Here is a 22,331-nt window from a genome sequence, read left to right on the forward strand (position 1 = left end):
ATCGGGTGACAGCTGTGATGTGTGTTTTGAACGAGAGCTGACTGTCCAGGACAACACCACGGTTCCTGGCTGTTGGGACAGACGTTACCAGGGCGTACGGAAATGGTTAGCTCCCGCATAGGGCAGGACTTAGCTGGAAAGAAGAGAAGCTCAGTCTTGTCTGGGTTCAGCTTGAGGTGGTTGGAAGACATCCACTGTGAGATGTCAGCCAGGCATGCAGTGATGCGCTCTTCCACTTGGGTGGCAGAGGGGGGGAAGGATAGAAACAGTTGTCTGTCATCGGCATAGCAGTGATAGGATACATTGTGAGCAGAGATGATAGTGCCAAGGGATTTAGTATACAGTGAGAAAAGGAGGGGACCAAGTACAGATCCCTGTGGGACCCCAGTTTGGAGGGTTCGGGGGGATGATAGCGAACCTTTCCAAGAAAGGTCCGGTCGGTGAGGTAGGAGGAGAACCACTTTAGTGCCTTCCCACCGATGCCCAGATCAGCTAGGGTGTCTAGGAGCAGCTGGTGGTTCACTGTGTCAAATGCTGCTGATAGGTCTAGAAGAATCAGGACTGCAGAGTGGGAAGCAGCCTGGGCAGCATGTAGTGCATCTGTGACTGCAAGCAGTTAGAGTTCTCAACGGGCCTGAAAATTAAAGCCCGGCTCTAACTGGGCCCGACTGGGCCAGCCCGAGGCCCGGCTCGGCCCGAACAGTTCTCATCATTTTAGGCCCGAAAACCCGACAAAACCCGAGAGGAAAAAAAAAAAAAAAAAGATTGTTAGTGTGCGCACTGTTGCGACTCGCGAGTGAGAGAGAGAATGGAGTCAACGGACATTATAATAGTTTTCTAAATGGAAACATCACAATCATGTTCAGTTGTTGAAAACATAATGTTAACTTAGTAAGTTCTCTTCTGCGCGAAATAGGTTATAGTAGGCCTACGAAATAGGTATTTAGCACTAGAATGTTAAATCCCCTTTGTAGCTCTCATTCTCTCTCTCTCTCTCTCTCTCTCTCCCTGACGGCGCTGCCGCTGCTCGTGTAATTTATATTTTATCAGCAGAGCAGAGATCTTTTCTAGTCTACAAAGTTAAACAAAGTTACAAACCCAAAACATGTTCTACTGCAGTCGCAGACCTGCTATGTTCGGTGAGCGACAGACGCCACTGACCATGCATGCACTTGCGCTGTGCAGTAGTAGCAGTAGTACAAAACAAATCATATTCTAGTATGAGAACAAGGCAATCTCAAGCAGACCTTGTATTTTGAACTGTAGCCTACTGTCTTGCGCTTGTATGTAAACTGCTAATAAAGTATTCAGTCAATCAATCAATGCTTTATCTGTCTGCCTTGAATCCGTGCGTCTGCTCTGCTGCGTGCTGCTGAGCACCGCCGTGCCGCGGCTGTAAGTGTAACACCTTTAGTCATGTAAATTCAGGCTATTATTTTCTTTCTTCTAACAAAGGGAAGGCTATAACACCTATAACAACACTTACCAGTTTACCACCTCATGACCAGGCCAGCCAGACTCCGCAGTAGTCAGTCGTTAATCATATTCATAGTCATACATAGGCTGGCACAGGCACTTCAGTGGGTTTGTAGATTGAATGTTTATTTTGTGCGCAACACCAGATTGCAATGAAGTATAAATCAGGCGCCCCTCAGCCTCACTCAGTCTGACAGACTTTATGCTGCGCGAGCAGCGCAACGCGTGCTGTTCTCTCTCTCTCTCCAAAAGTTTTACATCCCAAATTCCCAATCCAGTCACTGTCAGCGGAGCAACACAACACACTGACAGCACTGCTGTTCATTATTAATAAATAAATACACAAAGACAGATTGACAGAACAGAATCATTTTTATTGAAAAAAAAAAAAAGAAAAAATCCCCTTTAGCAGCGCCAACCCGAGAGCCCGACCCGGCCCTACCAATTAGCATATATTTCAGCCCGGCTCGGCCCGAACCCGTCGGGTCGGGTCGGGTACCCTCGGGTTCGGGCAGAATTTGAGAACTCTACAAGCAGTGCAGTTGTGCACACATACATTCAATCTTCTTCATCTAGCCCAACATAACGACCTGTTTCAATATAAAGTGGCAGTATACCTCCTCTAATCTTGGCACAAAGTGATCTTTTGTTCTTTGGCAGATTAAAAACATAGTTTTCAGTATAATAGTCATGTTTGATTTCCCTATACTGTATGTATGTAATTTTGGTTTGCTCCAGATCTCTTCTGCCCAAGTACGTTTGACCTTAATCAAAAAGTATCTCCCTTTGCCCCACAATATTAACATGCTCCAATCCAAGAAAAACATCCTCAATGCCATATTCACAGAACATATTATGCATGTCAGAATGTCTGCTGTAAGGACGCACTGTAAAACACCCACTGTTAATAGACTCTTGAGAGTGTAAAAATATGTATCTTTTTTACACTCTCCGAGTAAAATTAACGTTGATAATTCTTCTGGCTGAAGTCCTCTGACCATGTTTCTGGAGGATATAGTACACACGTGACGTGCACGTAAACACACACACACACACACACACACACACACACACACAGGGAGAAGGATATACTATATGCAGTTTTAGTCACATTTTCTAGTCATCTGAAATCGACCACCTTTTTTCCCTGACAAAAATGAAATAAAAACTATAAGCTATGATGACTGGACCCTTGCAGATCTTTAACTCCTGAGAGTGTGAAACGTTGACGTCTTTCACCACACTGTCCTTTCCCCACATTAGCATCGTTCTGGTCCCTGTCCGTCTGTCCGTCCGTCAGTCCAGTGTCCTGCTGTCATCTACCTTAATGTCAATAATCCCCGTTAGTGTTGTAGTTCTCGAGACATGGTCTCGTCTCGAGACCGGTCTCGAGACCACATTTTCGTTGTCTCGGTCTTGTCTCGGTCTCGCGCCTCTCGCCTTTTTTGTCTTGCGGTCTCGTCTTGGTCTCGCCCCACATTTGTCTTGGTCTTGTCTCGGTCTCGCGCTTCACACCTTTTTTGTCTTGCGGTCTCGTCTTGGTCTCGCCCTTCATTTGTCTTGGTCTCGTCTCGGTCTCGGACCAATTGTCTCGGGTCTCTTCCCCCACCGAGACCACTCGAGACGAGACAATGCAAAACGTTCTATCAACCCGATCGCAAGGACTGATCCCATTCATATTAACATTAAAGACAGCTGTAGGAGCGCAGCGCAGCGCTGAATTAGAGCACACGTAATCTTAAATCTATTGAAATTGGGTTAGAACATGTTCTGATTGTATGAAATTATATCAGGCTGGCATAAATAAAGTGTCGGCCGGGTGGCGGAGAGTTACACAGCGCCACAGCCTGACTTTTTTGGTATAGTGCGAACGGCGTCGGTGCGGCTTGCGAGGCCTCGCGCTAGACAGCTTTTTTGTATTCTTTGAAATGGGAACGGGGCTAGCGCTCTCTCTCTCTCTCTCTCTCTCTCTCTCTCTCTCTCTCCCCGTCTGTGTGTCTGTCTGTCTGTGTCTCTCTCGCTCTCTCCGTCTGTGTGTCTCTCTCTCTCTCTCTCTCTCTCTCTCTCTCTCTCTCTCTCTCTCCCCCCGTCTGTGTGTCTGTCTGTCTGTGTCTCTCTCTCTCTCTCTCTCTCTCTCTATTAACTATTTAATTACATATTTCCATTTTGCACCAATATTATACTACCATGTCTTAATACAGTGTTGCTTTTTACAAATTAAATAAGCAAATTAAGGTTGATCACAAAGTTAGTGTGGGTATCAGCAGGCTACTTTGATGGGAATGCGACGGGTTGAAGATCAACCGCTGCAGGGTTTGACTGTGAACAGTGAATCATTCTAGTTTCTTACCTTGTGGCTCATGCTAGTCATTTGAAGAATTATAATCCAATAATTATATAATCCAAGGTTTGTTTGTCTGGAGATCCAACCAACACTATGTCATATTATTAAAGTAAGTAAACTTTAAGAAGCGCTGGTTATTGTGCTGCAGTCAGTGAGAAGCTGGTCCGCTCTGCTAATTGATCTGACCTATATATTTGCGCAACTGACTGGCATGAGGGTAATTACTTATTTGGCAGCACCTGCAATTCCAATAGGACATTTGAAAAGGCTTTCATATATTAATATTTTTTTCTAATAAGGTTTGGCCTTATAGATTTTGTATAGTTTTGGATATTGATTAATTAATTAACACAAAAATGTTTCTCCCAGGCGGCTCTGATGTGCATGCCTCATTGTTATTCATTAATTGATATTTAAAATAAATATTTGAATGAATCATGCTGTAGTAGGCCTATACCTAATTTTGTAAAATCTATTTGCACTGCAGTGTTTCAGATCAAGATTGTTTTCTGTGCCTATCAAAAAAACAAAACAAGGTCTTGGTCTCGCCTTGCGGCGGTCTTGGTCTCGTCTCGGTCTCGACCCCTCTAGGTCTTGGTCTTGTCTTGGTCTCGGCCCCCTAGGGTCGCGGCGGTCTCGGTCTCGTCTTTGGTCTCGACCCCTCTAGGTCTTGGTCTTGTCTTGGTCTCGGCCCCCTAGGGTCGCGGTGGTCTCGGTCTCGTCTTTGGTCTCGACCCCTCTAAGTCTTGGTCTTGTCTTGGTCTCGGCCCCCTAGGGTCGCGGCGGTCTCGGTCTCGTCTTTGGTCTCGACCCCTCTAGGTCTTGGTCTTGTCTTGGTCTCGCTTTAGGTGGTCTCGACTACAACACTAATCCCCGTACCGTGGCTCTACTCTCTCTGTGCTTTGCTCTTCAATGTTCCTGCTGGTGACTTTTACTTCTGTTCTGCCAGAGTGCTCCTCTGAGTACTGCTTTGATCTGTTGAACTGTAAACGCCATACAATATATATACCCTGGCTTCACTTCTGGAAGGTTGTTGTGTGCGCACGCACGCACGCACGCACGCACGCACGCACGCACGCACGCACGCACGCACGCACGCACGCGCGCACGCACGCACGCGCGCGCACACGAGCACACGAGCACGCACGCACACGAGCACACACGAGCACAGACATGAGCACACACACACAAACACACACACACACAAACACACACACACACACACACACACACACACACACACACACACGAACACACACACACACACACACGAACACACACGAACACACACACACACACACACACACACACACACACACACACACACACACACAGTCACACACACACACGAGCACACGCAGGCTTCTTTGAGAGGCTCCTCTGTTGTCTATCCATAGCCGCCATGTCAATTTCATCCACTTGTCTTCAAACAAGCAGGCAGGCAGGCAGCAAGCAACCACACACACACACACACACACACACACACACACACACACACACACACACACACACACACACACACACACACACACACACACACACACACACACACACACACACACAGTTGAATGACAGACAGGATATTACAGTAGCGGCAGCACGGAGAGACGTCTGGATGCTCCTTCAGGCACAGAGACAATGTGTGACTGTCTGCTGCTGTATGTTGTGCAGAGCGGCTTTCATTTAACGAGCAGTGAGCACGGTGAATGGATGTTTGTACAGAGAAAACAACGGCACCCAACTCAGCAGCAGGCTAGGTTGGGACATGTAGTGTGTCTGTTTCTAGTTTTTTGAGGGGAGCTATCCCCTCCAACGCATTGCTTTGAAGATTATGTCATATGGCAGCCAAGTCTATGGACTTTAATGTTTGTTCAGAGCAGTAAATGATGACATAAGATGTCATATGGCCAATATAAATACATCTTGCACCCCTCACTTCACACAAGTGTGATTTTGTTATACATATCATATTATTCTTCACAAAGATCCACCCGCCGGTCACTTTAAAAGACACATTAGAGCATCGTATATTCGGAGAAATAAAGCAGGCCGTTGCAATTATCCATTCCATAGTTAATCGCATTTGAATGTAGCTTGTTTTCGCCAAGAATCAACAGAAAGCTGAGATCTTTTCTTTAATATCCTATACACGGTAACTAAACAATCTATCTCTACCCCTCTAACCCCTCTATCTAATTTATAAATGCATCAAGTCTCTGTGTGTCTGTAATCCACGTAACTTGAGAACCGTTCGCCCCACGACTTCTAATTCGACACACGCGTTACACACCACCACGGGGAGTGCAGTGCCCGCTCTTGAGTGGGTCGGACCCACGGTTGTCCAGAACCGCCACAATAGGCCTCCCTCTGCCCAGGCTCTGGACAGGGCCCCTGCCCAGGCTCCATATATGGATCTGGCCTGTTCTATCATATTTGGGCATGCCTGACAAAGAACTCCATATATGGGCATAAAAGGGACACAGACGTAATAACTGGGTGGGGCATGCATTTGACACACGTGGTCCACACCACCACAATGATGCACGACCTCGCTCCTTTATTAGCCAATTGATCTCACCTGATCACACCCCAACGGGCAATGTTCTCGTAGTGTAAACCATTGAAAACACGTTGTGACGAGAATCTCGCCATTGCCGGTGTGAACCTTAGAGTGATATGACTTTGGCAGGCAATGAGTTAATGGGCTCGATCTCCATATTATTTGCAGAGGGCACAGTTATGTTCTTCTCCATTTCTTATTCATCATATAATCATTATTATGTATCAAAACGTAACAATCTCTTCGGGCCAGGACGGGGGCAGAAGCTTACTGATCATTCCCAGTGAGTTTCAAGGTCACTTGGTTTGGGCGTAGAGCCAGTACTGCTGCTGTAGAGCTGGCATAAACTCTGATGAATGCATCATCGTTGGCATTGCATCGCTGGGGACTCTATGAATAAAGATGTCGTCATCACACACACACACACACACTCCAGCAACATGATATGTTATGTTCCCATTATATATATTAAGGCCTGTCACGATCATTACGTAAACATAATCGCCTGAATGATTTTGCATGATCGTCATAATCGTTTCCATGTTGAAAGATAGTTTCAAACATTTTCGCAAATATTGGCAGATCTACAAGAAAGCTTGTAGATTGAGTATTCCACTATTAAAGGTGTAGTGAAATGAGAGATTACAGAAATCCTCCGTTTTTATTCCCATTCAAGATAACATCCAGAGAGTGTATTACTCGGTTTCAACTTAATCATCACGCTAAAATATGTATCTGAAAACATTATAGGGTAGAAATAAGCCACATAACAGTAAACTGGTACAGCATAGCCGTCTATCTGACTTGTAAACAAATACACACCATGCGCTGGTATAGCATAGCTACCGCCTACCGTCCCTAGCTACCGTCCCATCGCCTGAAGGGATGCGACGCTCTGATTGGTTCAGAAACTTCATAGCGGTGTTTCAACTTGAAACCGTCTGAAACTTCAAAATAAAATGTCCACCATTTCCGCTTCACTACGCCTTTAACAGTTATTGCGCCATTCGTGTAGATCTACGCCAATTAATAAATGCTACGCTCCACGCCATTGTCGTTGATGTCCGGCAATTGGTGTTTTATAATGCCTTTGATTGATCGAGTCATAATGCTACTCACGTTAGCATCTGGTTGCTAGCTGTCATACATTTTTTGGTCAAAACAGGGTTTATTCCACGGCCCAGAGCAGACTCTATCAGACTCTGTTAGCTCCATTTGATAAACAGGACGTGACCACGCATCGTCCAACTTCCTAGTATAGGATCAACACCGGAAGTCTGGAAATGTGGCTTTTCAAAATAAAAGCTGAACAGGGAAAAATCCTGGCGTGAATTATACCACAGTTATCAATACATGCTGGCGTAGTTTGTAAAGTCTTTTTTTATTTAGTTAATACATATGTCATATATCTTAAACATGTCCATTCCTTTGTATATTTACGCTATTTGTCATATCTGCCCTGTGCAACTTCAAAGCCTGAAAGTCAAACAGACATGTAATTCTTATTCATATGTTTCAGTGATCAACGGCAGAAATACATCGCAATTATCTGTGTGACAATGAATCGTCATGTAAAATGACAGCCCTAATTCTGTCTATCTTGGGCCCATCTGTGTACTGAATTCACAACATCTGAAAAAAAGACATATGACATAATAGCAGATCTACAAGCTAGATCAGTTGGTGTACTGTAAGCTGAAGAGAGAACCCGGGTCCGTTTTCCTAAGCATAGAGGGTCTAAGTGTTTAACCCATTCAGGCCTGACGTCAAAATTAAAACAAACGTTTTTTAAGGATTTTTCAAAAATAGCAGACCTACAAGTTCATAGCGCGCCACTCGGTGGCGCGCTATGAGCTTGTAGATCTGCTATTTTTCAATAGCTAAATTATAACATAATGTATGTAACCACCAAAAGGGGTTCCCGCCCAAAATGGGTTAAACTGAAGTGACATTGATGAATTCCAAATCTTATCACAGCACTGAAGCACCCCTGGACTTGCGTCAAGGCCCCCTAGGGTTCCACGGCATCCACTTTGAGAACCCCTGCACTATAATGAGAACCCCCTGCACTCTAATAACTGAACGCAGCAGATAATCTAGACGCCACATAAACCATGATGGTTGTGAGCTGGTAAGTTCACACAAGGCTGATGATGTGAACCGCACTCTGATTTTAATCACTATAACGATGAGCACGATAAGCACACGGGTTGTCTCACTGCACTTTTATTTTATTTTATGATGTCATAAACGTGGCCCTTCATCCTCAGTCGTATAACGTATAATAGTGTGTGTAGGATAAATGCAATGACTTCTACAACTCTGTCTGTCTGTCTGTCTGTCTGTCTGTCTGTCTGTCTGTCTGTCTGTCTGTCTGTCTCAATAGATTGTGCAGACGGGCCGAAATGTGAAGTTTTTACCACTCTCCCAAGTTGTTGTGTCAGTGCAGTTTTCATTTTGACAGCAGATTTTGATTTAGTTTGTCCATAGACTTTTGGATAAAGCTTCATTTAGCCTAATTTTAGTCATCTGTAATGTGACTAAATATCATAAGATTTTAGTCGACTAAAGCTACAGTTGATATTCGTCGCTAAAAATGTATTTTGGCGGTGCTTTGATGATGGCATTGTAATGGCCGATTTTACACTGCATTGCATGCTGAAAATGGCTGATCTATACAAGCTCACTATGTGTCATGCTGCAACATGTTGTGAGCTAATAGATCTGCTATTTTTTTTAATTGTTTGTCTTTTAGTTCTACTGGATCTCTTCTCCACTAGTCCCTCCTTAACATTTAGTCTATTTATTTGTTTTTTGGTTGAGGAAATTGTGAATATATTTAGACTTAGTTTCTGTCAGTGAAAAAAAGGTAATCACCGAACATTTTGTGTCATAGTTTTAGTCTACAAAATTGTGATGCGACGCAATAGACTGGCCTCTATGTTCTATGACAATAGGTATGCACTATAAGGACACCGGTTACTCTGCATTCGTTTTTGACTTAGGGACTTGGGGTCATGTGATCAGTGACATCACAAAGGTGTACTCTTTGGCCTGCAGAGTACACCTTCGTGATGTCACTGATCTCATTACCCCAAGTTCTAGACCCCAGTTCTAGGCTAAACAGAAGAGGGGACTTTTTTTAATTATTATTTCCACACAACAACTCTAAGGTATATTAATGACATGGTTCAATGTTGAAAATGAGTGGTATTCCCCTTTAATAATGCCTTGAATGCTGCCAGCCTGTGTTCCGAGGTTGGGGGTAGACTAGGGTAGACTAAGCTGTTGATCTTGCTGTTCTGAAGAATGTGTCGGAGGACAAATAATTTAGTCCAAATTGGTAGAGGATTAATGAAGTGCACTGTCCGATCCGCTCTCTTTGTCCCCAAATGATGAAGAATTACATGGAAGCTCAGTGTAGCTGCCTAGCTGCTGAAGCTCAGTGTAGCTGCCTAGCTGGCTGCTGAAGCTCAGTGTAGCTGCCTAGCTGCTGAAGCTCAGTGTAGCTGCCTAGCTGCTGAAGCAGCTCAGTGTAGCTGCCTAGCTGCTGAAGCTCAGTGTAGCTGCCTAGCTGCTGAAGCAGCTCAGTGTAGCTGCCTAGCTGCTGAAGCTCAGTGTAGCTGCCTAGCTGCTGAAGCTCAGTGTAGCTGCCTAGCTGCTGAAGCAGCTCAGTGTAGCTGCCTAGCTGCTGAAGCAAGTCCAGTGCTCTTGAATGGATGTACTACTCACCCTTGTTGCTTTGTAAAGCAACAATCAGTGATGGAAAAAAATATTGTTTTGTTTTACTCGGGTAAAACACTAACAATGTAGAAACAATAGCCCGTTACTAGTACAAGTCTGATAATCAAATTTCAAAAGTATTGACATCAAAGTGTGTGTGTGTGTGTGTGTGTGTGTGTGTGTGTGTGTGTGTGTGTGTGTGTGTGTGTGTGTGTGTGTGTGTGTGTGTGTGTGTGTGTGTGTGTGTGTGTGAAGTAAAACAACTCTATGGTAAAACACGGCTCGTTAAAAGAACGGGCGCGATGCGACCACCCGCATCTGGACGCTAACGTGACAGGCACAGCCAGCCAGAGCAGCGAAGGTAACAGTCTAACAGATACAGCACTTGAAAAAAAACCCACAAAAAACCCGACTAATAAAAGAAGGCCGGAATTTATATACTTAATTCAACGCCATTCCCGGTGATTATTAGGGGCCCGGTAATTAATAGAAAGGAGGACTTTATTGGAGGATTCCGTGTATTAAGTGCTCATGTCTGGATGGTTGTGAATGTGACCACAGGGTTTGATTGATTGACTGCAGTGATTAATGAGGGAGATAAAGCTCCATTCTCGCGGACACAGAGCCCAACCATCCAACCCACCCCCAGGTCTCCGAATTTGCCAGCTAATTTTACGCGCCAACAAAGCCCACCTCACCGTGTCCCACCCTTGCGCTCCCTCACAGCTGTTGATGTTCCCCTCTCTCTCTCTCGCTCTCTCTCTCTCTCTCTCTCTCTGTCTCTGTCTCTCTCTCTCTCTCTCTCTCTCTCTCTCTCTCTCTCTCTGTGTTTTCGGGTTGTTCGTCGGACGGAGGTAGGGGCCTTTATCAGTGGTGTAAAGTAACCATGTACATTTACTCAAGTATTGTACTTAAGTACAATTTTGAGGTATTTCTCTTACACATTTCATCTCAGAGGTATATTGTACTTTACTCTACTACAATTACTTGGAAACTTTAGTTACTATTTACTTTGTATATTTTGATTATTATTACAAAACATACATTAAAACTACTTCAACGCTACTGTATATACATTTCGGCCATTTGAAATCAGCTACCATATTCAGAATTGATTACACCCAGTTTTAGCCCATTCATTGAATTCGCCAGACGGATCAGTGAGCAGACAGCTCTGATTGTCTGGCTATGTGAGACTACTGAGCTGGAGGAAAGGCCACCTGTAGGGTCAATCACCAGAGCAAAAATGCTGCTAAAGATCACGCTTATATTGGAAGTGGACGGAGGGGAAACATTTCATTGACGGACCACAGTGGAAGGCGGAAGCGAGCATTGCCTAGCGACCGGCAGAGCCGTATAAGAAGACAGTCGCGACACGCTTTGATCTCGCCGCAAAGCGGGTGCTATGTGCTTTAGTTCCAAACATTGGAACTATCCCATTTAATTGAGATAGAATGAGCACTTCCGCATTCCATTGTTACATTGGGAGTCAACAATAGTGTCGTCACTCTCATAGTATACTAGATCACGCTGGCGACCGGTAAGCTACTACTCGGTTGATATTAGCGAGACCATTCTGGATCAATAAATAACCCAAGGCAGCAAGCACCTTTGGAAATAAAGACGTCATCGGCAGTAAATTAGTTAAATGAATACCTGCATGGGTATCGTGGCCGCGATTTAGAGAATTAATGCAGAAACAATGCGGAGCACGGCCAAACTAAGGGTAGTTACAACATCTTGGACAAAATCATCTTGTTTGGGTCGTGCCTCCCGCCCTCCCGAACCTTTGCATGATGTCGTATTGTAGTCTGAACTTTTTTTTCCTGCTATCCTAGTGCAATATGCATTGGCCTTTAGAGTAAAGTCACTGCTGGACAGAGAACATTCAAAACAAAATGCCTGACCTTTCAGATAACAAAGCTTCTTCGTGCCTTCTTCGCGGCCCAGGAGTAATGTTGCACCACCTCACACTATGCGTTCAAACTTAGCCTAGTAATAGCTTAAATGGCTTTTAAGACAAGCCATTGAAGCTATAACTATAAGCTTGAAGTTTGAAGTTGGTGTCAGTCAGGTGGTGCAACTGGCTCCTGAAGAATACATTTCGTCTCAATAGAGAAGATTCACTTCTACTTGGAACTTGGAAGCCAGCATAGGGTGTGTCAGCCGTCTGTGCTGTGGTGATGATGTGATGTGAGGAAGTGAGGCTGTCTCTGGCTAATTGGCTGTGCTCCTCTCCTCTCTGTTCTGGCAAACAGAACAGAACAGCAGACGAGACGAGACAGGTGGTCCTGCTTAGCCTCTCACTGACCGTACGCCCATACGTCACGCTGTCAGGGATCGCACTAAACTATGTAATTGATTATTTTAAAAAAAAAGGCCATAGCCAATTAGCCACTATGGCCATTTTTAGCCCAAGGAGTGTTTTTCGTGCAAAACAAATGCATGCAATCGATTCAGAATCATGAAAAACCCTAGTTTGACACAAAAGTGAGTTAATTGAAGTCCCCCCTCTCGCATCTGCATGCATATTGCCTCCAGCACACACTCCTTCCTCAATTAGCGCAGCCTATCCTATATTTAGTCTTGTGTGTAACACCTCGCAGCATGTAGCCTATACGTCACACACCAGCGCTCCAGCATGCACAGTGTGTATGCTTTCAGGCTGCTTGAAAAGGCCTAGAATAAAGATTCAAGGATTCTTCAGTGATGTCACTCTCATGCGACAATTTCAACTTTTAGACTTGTGTTGTATCACACAATAGAGAAATGTTTCTGTTTTGTTTTATCCTTGATGTGAATATTGATGTTAAAATGAAATTGTACTGTGATGTATCTTGACGACACTACAAATGAGGGCAGCCTCAATGTCTTTCGAGAATAAATAAAGGTTTGAATGAAAGGTTGAGAACGATAGGAATAGACATTATAAAACACGTAGCCACACCCACTAATCGATAGTGCTTGCACGATTCTTGCTCAATGTGAATCTCGATTTACCCGCACAAGAATTGAGATCACAATTCTCACACGATTCTTTTTTTTTCATGAAATATTTATAAAAAAATATAAACAAACATATGAGTAACTAAAATTAACTGGACAGCCAACTAGTGCTGCACGATTCTTCACAAAAGGAGATTGCATAGGTGTCTGAATCGATCTCCATCTTTTTTTAATTCATTGTGCAGCACTACTAATCGAATACCGGTATGTACACGTATGTTTTTTTTGTTACAATCAATTTCACATTTTCCCCCAAAGTCGACGACTGTTCGTCTCGATCGCTTATTTGACATGCCTAGATGCTAGGGAGGGTAAAAAGGCCTCGATGCTAGGGAGGGTAAAAAAGGCCTAGATGCTAGGGAGGGTAAAAAGGCCTAGATGCTAGGGAGGGTAAAAAGGCCTAGATGCTAGGGAGGCCTAGATGCTAGGGAGGCCTAGATGCTAGGGAGGGTAAAACGGCCTAGATGCTAGGGAGGGCAAAAAGGCCTAGATGCTAGGGAGGCCTAGATGCTAGGGAGGCCTAGATGCTAGGGAGGGTAAAACGGCCTAGATGCTAGGGAGGGCAAAAAGGCCTAGATGCTAGGGAGGCTAGATGCTAGGGAGGCCTAGATGCTAGGGAGGGTAAAAAGGCCTAGATGCTAGGGAGGCCTAGATGCTAGGGAGGGTAAAAAGGCCTAGATGCTAGGGAGGCCTAGATGCTAGGGAGGGTAAAAAGGCCTAGATGCTAGGGAGGGTAAAAAGGCAGCAGAGAGCAGTTGAGCCACTATGACCTGCTGTCACTGATCTCCTGTCAGCCCTAATACACCAACCTGCAAACTGGTTTAAACCCCCTGGCTCTGTCACTCTGATTGGATACAGAGCTGTCCTGTCTTGCAGTGGGATTGGCTTTCACCCTGTGACTGAGATGCAGCCGGATGAGCCGTCCAATGTGATTAGCTGTACACAATCCACTGTTTGCTGTCGGAATTATAGTGCTCAAGCCCAGGTTTAACCACATGAAGCCTATAGTGCATTGGTTCCCAAAGTGGGGTCCGGGGACCCCTAGGGGTCCTTGAGGGAGTTCCAGGGGGTCCCCAGCTAAATTATAGTTTGAAACCACATGGACCCTTATGGTGGGGGTCCGTAGACTAATGCATGTCAAACTGTGGGTCCTTGCAATTAAACTGTTTGAGAATCACTGCTAGAGCCATAAAAATGTTCTCTTATGGGGGTCCCTGGCATATCTCTTCAAATGGGGGTCCGCAGGGCTAATAGTGTCACTTTGGAGGTCCTTGACATGACAAAGTTTGGGAACCCCTGCTATAGTCCATCCTTGAGGGGGTTCCGGGTGGTCCCCCAGCTAAATGATGGAGAGTTGCTAACCAAATGGCCCCTTATTACATCTTTAAGACCTGATTCAAAATATGTCTTCTAAATCATGACAGTTTTCTGAAAACCGTATGTTTCTGTATCAGTGGTGCTCAAACGATTTCATGTGAAGGAACCCCAAACTTATATGTAATTGGTCACGACCACAATCCCCCGGAAGCAATGATTTGAGTTAAAAACGTTCGCTCTGAAATACTTGCGCAACATTTTCGAGATTTTTCAAAAAGATCAGATCTACAAGCTCGTAGCGTGGCAAAAAAATGCACATTGATTTAAGGGACCCAGTTTGAGGGGCTGAATATTATGGTCACTGTGTATGCAATACCGGTATGTATACCGTGTATATACAAGGGTGTGTGTATGTGTGACTCATAATCACAGTACAGTCAGTCAGCAGTGTATTCATATTTACCCCCCTTCCCCTTTTCTCGTTCGCTGTTAACTGTTGTCGAAAAGGTGCTAATGCTTATATTACACAGCCATTTGTCATCATCATAATGCACCCTGCTCCTCGTCCACACCTGCGTTTAGCCACCCCTCACCCCCACCCGCCACCCCTCAGACACTCTGCAAAAACGTGGATGGATTTCATGGCCTCTCAACCTCATGTCATCCCACCACTCTCCGGCATGCTCTCCGGCCCATGTTATCTCCCTGTCATCAGGCCGCATGTCCACCCACCTGTCTGCCTGCAGTTACCTCCCCTCTCATCTCCCCTTTGTATGCCTCTATCTGGCTCCTATCAAAGGGATGTGTGTGGCATCCCACACTATGCTCGCTCCACGTGTCCAGCTATCGCTCTCTATCTCTCCCCCCCCCCCCCCCCCCTCTCGCTCTCTCTGTCTCTCTTGCTGTCTCTCTCTCTCTCTTTTTCAGCATTGTCTTTCCTCTGACGGACACAAAAATGGAAGGTTGCCAAGATCATTGAGACAACACGCACGCACGCACGCACGCACGCACGCACGCACGCACGCACGCAATGAAATAAGTGCAGATTCGCAATTCGCAAATGAGATTGCGATTTAGTTAATTGAAGTCCCCCCTCTCGCATCTGCATGCATATTGCCTCCAGCACACACTCCTTCCTCAATTAGCGCAGCCTATCCTATATTTAGTCTTGTGTGTAACACCTCGCAGCATGTAGCCTATACGTCACACACCAGCGCTCCAGCATGCACAGTGTGTATGCTTTCAGGCTGCTTGAAAAGGCCTAGAATAAAGATTCAAGGATTCTTCAGTGATGTCACTCTCATGCGACAATTTCAACTTTTAGACTTGTGTTGTATCACACAATAGAGAAATGTTTCTGTTTTGTTTTATCCTTGATGTGAATATTGATGTTAAAATGAAATTGTACTGTGATGTATCTTGACGACACTACAAATGAGGGCAGCCTCAATGTCTTTCGAGAATAAATAAAGGTTTGAATGAAAGGTTGAGAACGATAGGAATAGACATTATAAAACACGTAGCCACACCCACTAATCGATAGTGCTTGCACGATTCTTGCTCAATGTGAATCTCGATTTACCCGCACAAGAATTGAGATCACAATTCTCACACGATTCTTTTTTTTTCATGAAATATTTATAAAAAAATATAAACAAACATATGAGTAACTAAAATTAACTGGACAGCCAACTAGTGCTGCACGATTCTTCACAAAAGGAGATTGCATAGGTGTCTGAATCGATCTCCATCTTTTTTTAATTCATTGTGCAGCACTACTAATCGAATACCGGTATGTACACGTATGTTTTTTTTGTTACAATCAATTTCACATTTTCCCCCAAAGTCGACGACTGTTCGTCTCGATCGCTTATTTGACATGCCTAGATGCTAGGGAGGGTAAAAAGGCCTCGATGCTAGGGAGGGTAAAAAAGGCCTAGATGCTAGGGAGGGTAAAAAGGCCTAGATGCTAGGGAGGGTAAAAAGGCCTAGATGCTAGGGAGGCCTAGATGCTAGGGAGGCCTAGATGCTAGGGAGGGTAAAACGGCCTAGATGCTAGGGAGGGCAAAAAGGCCTAGATGCTAGGGAGGCCTAGATGCTAGGGAGGCCTAGATGCTAGGGAGGGTAAAACGGCCTAGATGCTAGGGAGGGCAAAAAGGCCTAGATGCTAGGGAGGCCTAGATGCTAGGGAGGCCTAGATGCTAGGGAGGGTAAAAAGGCCTAGATGCTAGGGAGGCCTAGATGCTAGGGAGGGTAAAAAGGCCTAGATGCTAGGGAGGCCTAGATGCTAGGGAGGGTAAAAAGGCCTAGATGCTAGGGAGGGTAAAAAGGCAGCAGAGAGCAGTTGAGCCACTATGACCTGCTGTCACTGATCTCCTGTCAGCCCTAATACACCAACCTGCAAACTGGTTTAAACCCCCTGGCTCTGTCACTCTGATTGGATACAGAGCTGTCCTGTCTTGCAGTGGGATTGGCTTTCACCCTGTGACTGAGATGCAGCCGGATGAGCCGTCCAATGTGATTAGCTGTACACAATCCACTGTTTGCTGTCGGAATTATAGTGCTCAAGCCCAGGTTTAACCACATGAAGCCTATAGTGCATTGGTTCCCAAAGTGGGGTCCGGGGACCCCTAGGGGTTCCAGGGGGTCTCCAGATAAATGATAGTTTTAAGTTTTAAGGGTCCATGTCCTTATGGGTCTGTAACTCAGAGTTACATTAACATTGATTTTACAATATAAATTGGGGTCTCAAAGATAGAAATGCCATTACATGGGGGTCCGTATACTAATGCATGTCAAACTGGGGGTCCTTGCAATTAAACTGGTTGAGAATCACTGCTAGAGCCGTAACAATCTTCTCTTATGGGGGTCCCTGGCATATATCTTCAAATGGGGGTCCGCAGGGCTAATAGTGTCACTTTGGAGGTCCTTGACATGACAAAGTTTGGGAACCACTGCTATAGTCCATCCTTGAGGGGGTTCCGGGTGGTCCCCCAGCTCCCATCCTTGAGGGGGTCCATCCTTGAGGGGGTTCCGGGTGGTCCCCCAGCTAAATGATGGAGAGTTGAGGGGGTTCCGGGTGGTCCCCCAGCTAAATGATGGAGAGTTGAGGGGGTTCCGGGTGGTCCCCCAGCTAAATGATGGAGAGTTGAGGGGGTTCCGGGTGGTCCCCCAGCTAAATGATGGAGAGTTGCTAACCAAATGGCCCCTTATTACATCTTTAAGACCTGATTCAAAATATGTCTTCTAAATCATGACAGTTTTCTGAAAACCGTATGTTTCTGTATCAGTGGTGCTCAAACGATTTCATGTGAAGGAACCCCAAACTTATATGTAATTGGTCACGACCACAATCCCCCGGAAGCAATGATTTGAGTTAAAAACGTTCGCTCTGAAAGAATATATACTCAAAGATTTGCGCAACATTTTCAAGATTTTTCAAAAATATCAGATCTACAAGCTCGTAGGGACCCAGTTTGAGGGGCTGAATATTATGGTCACCGTGTATGCAATACCGGTATGTATACCGTGTATATACAAGGGTGTGTATGTGTGACTCATAATCACAGTACAGTCAGTCAGCAGTGTATTCAAATTTACCCCCCCTTCCCCTTTTCTCGTTCGCTGTTAACTGTTGTCGAAAAGGTGCTAATGCTTATATTACACAGCCATTTGTCATCATCATAATGCACCCTGCGCCTCGTCCACACCTGCGTTTAGCCACCCCTCACCCCCACCCGCCACCCCTCAGACACTCTGCAAAAACCTGGATGGATTTCATGGCCTCTCAACCTCATGTCATCCCACCACTCTCCGGCATGCTCTCCGGCCCATGTTATCTCCCTGTCATCGGCCGCATGTCCACCCACCTGTCTGCCTGCAGTTACCTCCCCTCTCATCTCCCCTTTGTATGCCTCTATCTGGCTCCTATCAAAGGGATGTGTGTGGCATCCCACACTATGCTCGCTCCACGTGTCCAGCTATCGCTCTCTATCTCCCTCCCCCCCCCCTCTCGCTCTCTCTGTCTCTCTCTCTGTCTCTCTCTCTCTCTTTTTCAGCATTGTCTTTCCTCTGACGGAGACAAAAATGGAAGGTTGCCAAGATCATTGAGACAGCACGCACGCACGCACGCACGCACGCACGCACGCACGCACGCACGCACGCACACAATGAAAGAAGTGCAGATTCGCAATTCGCAAATGAGATTGCGATTTAGACCCTGAAAAATAAGGTAAATCGCCCCTATTCGGGGGTTGATTGTTTTCGGCGGAAGAAGCTGTCTGCTCTCGTCGATAGCTCACTGTAAATGGAGTCAGCTCGGTCACTCAGAACCCAGTCACCTCTCAAAAAAAAAAAAAAAAAAGTTTGTTCTTTCCTCTCCTTGTCTTCGACGTCACCTTTCCCGTCAGCATGAGGAGAACATCCACCCAACCCCCCAAAAAGTGCTGCCTGATGCCAGGCCAAAAACCCTCTCTGTTTGATGCTGTTCTGCTGCTACTTTTATGATCATCACTTAATGCTACCGTCTCCTCAGTGTCAGGTCTGTCTCCTCAGTGGCGTGCATTGAGGAGCAGGTCTGTCTCCTCAGTGGCGTGCATTGAGGAGCAGGTCTGTCTCCTCAGTGGCGTGCATTGAGGGACAGGTCTGTCTCCTCAGTGGCGTACACTGAGGGGCAGGTCTGTCTCCTCAGTGGCGTGCATTGAGGGACAGGTCTGTCTCCTCAGTGGCGTGCATTGAGGAGCAGGTCTGTCTCCTCAGTGGCGTGCACTGCGGGACAGGTCTGTCTCCTCAGTGGCGTGCACTGAGGGACAGGTCTGTCTCCTCAGTGGCGTGCACTGAGGCTCAGGTCTGTCTCCTCAGTGGCGTACACTGTGGGACAGGTCTGTCTCCTCAGTGGCGTGCACTGAGGGGCAGGTGCTCAAGTGGAAAAAAAGGACACCTTGTGTGGCGCGTGTGAGATTTGTACATTTTGGGGGCATCAATAATATATTAGAAGCTTTTGATACAGAATCGATCGATGTCATCATGGATCACACACAGAGCAAATATAAAATCAACAAACAAACGAAACAAACAAAAACAACCTTCCAAAGGGCACGTTGCTGTCCAGAGGGCAAAAGGGCAGGTGCTCTAGCACCACCTAGTGTCTATCTGTGCACGTCCCTGCATCTCCTGTTCCACCTTGTCTGTTACTTATAAGTAAACACGCACAGACGCACGCACGTGTCTCTTTCTCTCTTGTTGCTGTGCCGAGCATAGTGTCCCACACACATTTTTCAAAAATAGCAGATCTACAAGCTCGTCGCGCAGCACCCGGGGCCGCGCTACGAGCTTGTAGATCTGCTATTTTTCAATAGCCAAAGTATAACATAATGCTTAAAACACCAAAAGGGGTTCCCGTCCTGAATGGGATAAGCATTGTGATCACCTGTGTGATGGCATGAGAAAAAAAAAAGAAAGCTGATCTTACAAGCTCAGAATGTTCTGAGTGTGTGGATTCTGCCACTGAGCTTGCAGATCTGCTGTTTTTGGGGGGCGACAGAGTCTAAGAGAGGCTTTAGCGGCTTGGCACAACATTAGAGAGGGCCGTGCCATTTGATACGGCGGTAATCTCCCCTTAAATCCCCCCAGAGTCAAACACAGCCGCCTGCAGCCATGCTTCTTATTCGGAGACACATTATTTTTTTTGTTATTATCTTCCCTCTGATGCTTCTTCTACTTCATATTGTTTCTTATTTATTTATTTGTTTGTTTTTATTTATTCAAAAGTACTCTCCGTCAATCGCCTATAGCTCAGCAGATCAAGTTGGAACCGAGCTCTCTTTTGTGTGTTTGCGCCGTGTGAAGTTAGGATTTAATGTCAAAGTCTACTCCTCGGCGAGGATTGAGACTAGTCTCTAGAGACAGACTGTTGACTCACACGCTTTTCGAATGCTTCCGTCACACAGTCTGTACATCGGAGGCCCTGAAAGGGCTTTAAAGGGGAATAATCTACTGTATGTCATTAATGTTACTTAGAGTTGTTGTGTGGAAATAATAAAAACAAGAATGACTCACTCAGTCATAACTACCAGGTGCAGAAAGCTCTCGTTTATGAACATCTATAGTATAATCAGTTTGTGTGCCTTCACGTTATGCCGTTCAGACTATGGGCTTTATATGGGTAAGTCTCCCATTGGCTTAAAACTGCTTAAATTTGTGAAAAATTGTCTAGGTCGCTCCCTTCATATTCCGACTGCCAATGACCGTGTGCCACCGAGTTCACTGAGGAGAAAACACGGTTCTAGACAGAGGTTTCTTCAGGATGTCACTTCCTTTAGTTATTTTTTTGCTCCTCAATAGCTCTGGGTTGAGGTAATCAGCCTGTTATTTTTATTTATTTATTTATTTTTTCATGACAGAGAAATGTAATTTAGTTTGGTGCAGATCGTGAGGTCAGTAGGGTGTGATTGGTGCGCTCTGTGTGGCTGATTATTCTTTTGGGACGCTTGATTACGCTTCAGGCGGTGTGTGTGTGTGTGTGTGTGTGTGTGTGTGTGTGTGTGTGTGTGTGTGTGTGTGTGTGTGTGTGTGTGTGTGTGTGTGTGTGTGTGTGTGTGTGTGTGTGTGTGTGTGTGTGTGTGTGTGTGTGTGTGTGTGTGTGTGTGTGCGTGCGCGCGTGTGTGCGCGTGTGCGTGAGCATGCGTGCGGATTAGCGCTGCGTCAGTTTACTTTGGCACTGGCAGAACATTTGCTTTTTTTTCCAGCACGTTCACTTAAACATCACTCAACACACATCTGACGCTTCCCTCGCACCCTGTAATCGCAGATGACATTCCGGCTTATTTCTCAGTGCTTTTTTAATTGTAAACAGCCCGACACTGTGTGTTTTTATCGCGCTGACACAGAACAAGGGTGTATTGTATTATCCCGGTCAGTGGAGGTTGTATTTGAGAGGATTAGGATTGCCTCGCCAACATCAGAAAAACAAAATACATTTGCGGAGGATGCAGAGTTTTGACATATTATTTTATGAACCTACACCAAGTTATGGAATGTATAAGATACTGTACTGTACTTATTATTGTTTTAACTGGGAACGCATTTACACTATGCTGGAAAGGCTATAGCCGCATGACGAGTTCACATCTGGCCTTTTTTATCTGCTCACAGAGTTGACATAACTTCAACTCTGTACATTTGGATGAGAGCACCTATTTTAAAAAACAACTAGATTTTCAGGCTGCCTTGGGGCGTAAAAATCTAGTAGCGCTGATCAGAGCACTACAGTAGGTCCCACCAATGAAATACGGATGTTACGTTTATACCACATTTGTGACCGGATTTGGCCAATCATATCTGGCTATTACGTTTTTGTGATGTCTAGATGGCTCTCTAGGTCGTCCTCAGACGAGCCCTCCATCGTCACCTCCAGTCATCCCGGCTCTCCATACATCCGGCCAGCTCATTGGTGCTTTGCGCTCCTGCGTCGTTCTTGAGTACATCCACATGTCTTAATGTGGGACGTCCTCGTGACCGTTGGTGTTGGTTCCCACACTACTAGTTTGCTGGCTGGCAGCTCTTGATGTCTCATTCTCTTGGCTGCTATTGTTTTTTGGCTCACCCTTGGCATTCCATCATACAGATTTGTGTTGGTGACATGTGTGCTAAAGAATCACACCTGTGTGAACTGAGTGGTGTAAGGTCTTATATAGACTGATCAGCTGTGGTCTGACGTAATGTCTGACGTAATGAAATCACACCCGTGTGAACTGGGTGACCATAGCAACCATGCTCATTTTTTGGTACGAACAGACAGACAGACAAACTAACAAAGCCAGTTGTAGGAGTGGTTTACAGCCCCATACATCCAAACAGAAAGGTCCTATCTGATTGCTTTAAACAGCGTTAAACAACATTAAACTC

General features: G+C 45.4%; 1 protein-coding gene across 1 annotated transcript in view; it reads left to right on the forward strand.

Moving 5' to 3' along the window:
- The window catches only part of LOC306934751 (voltage-dependent calcium channel subunit alpha-2/delta-3-like), a gene marked incomplete at its 3' end in the record, with an annotated part of 283,538 nt that overhangs the window by 31,830 nt on the left and 229,377 nt on the right, over positions 1 to 22,331 (forward strand). The window lies entirely within an intron of this gene.

This window comes from Electrona antarctica (assembly GCF_951216825.1).
Source record: "Electrona antarctica genome assembly, chromosome: 2".
Taxonomy (NCBI): Eukaryota; Metazoa; Chordata; class Actinopteri; order Myctophiformes; family Myctophidae; genus Electrona; species Electrona antarctica.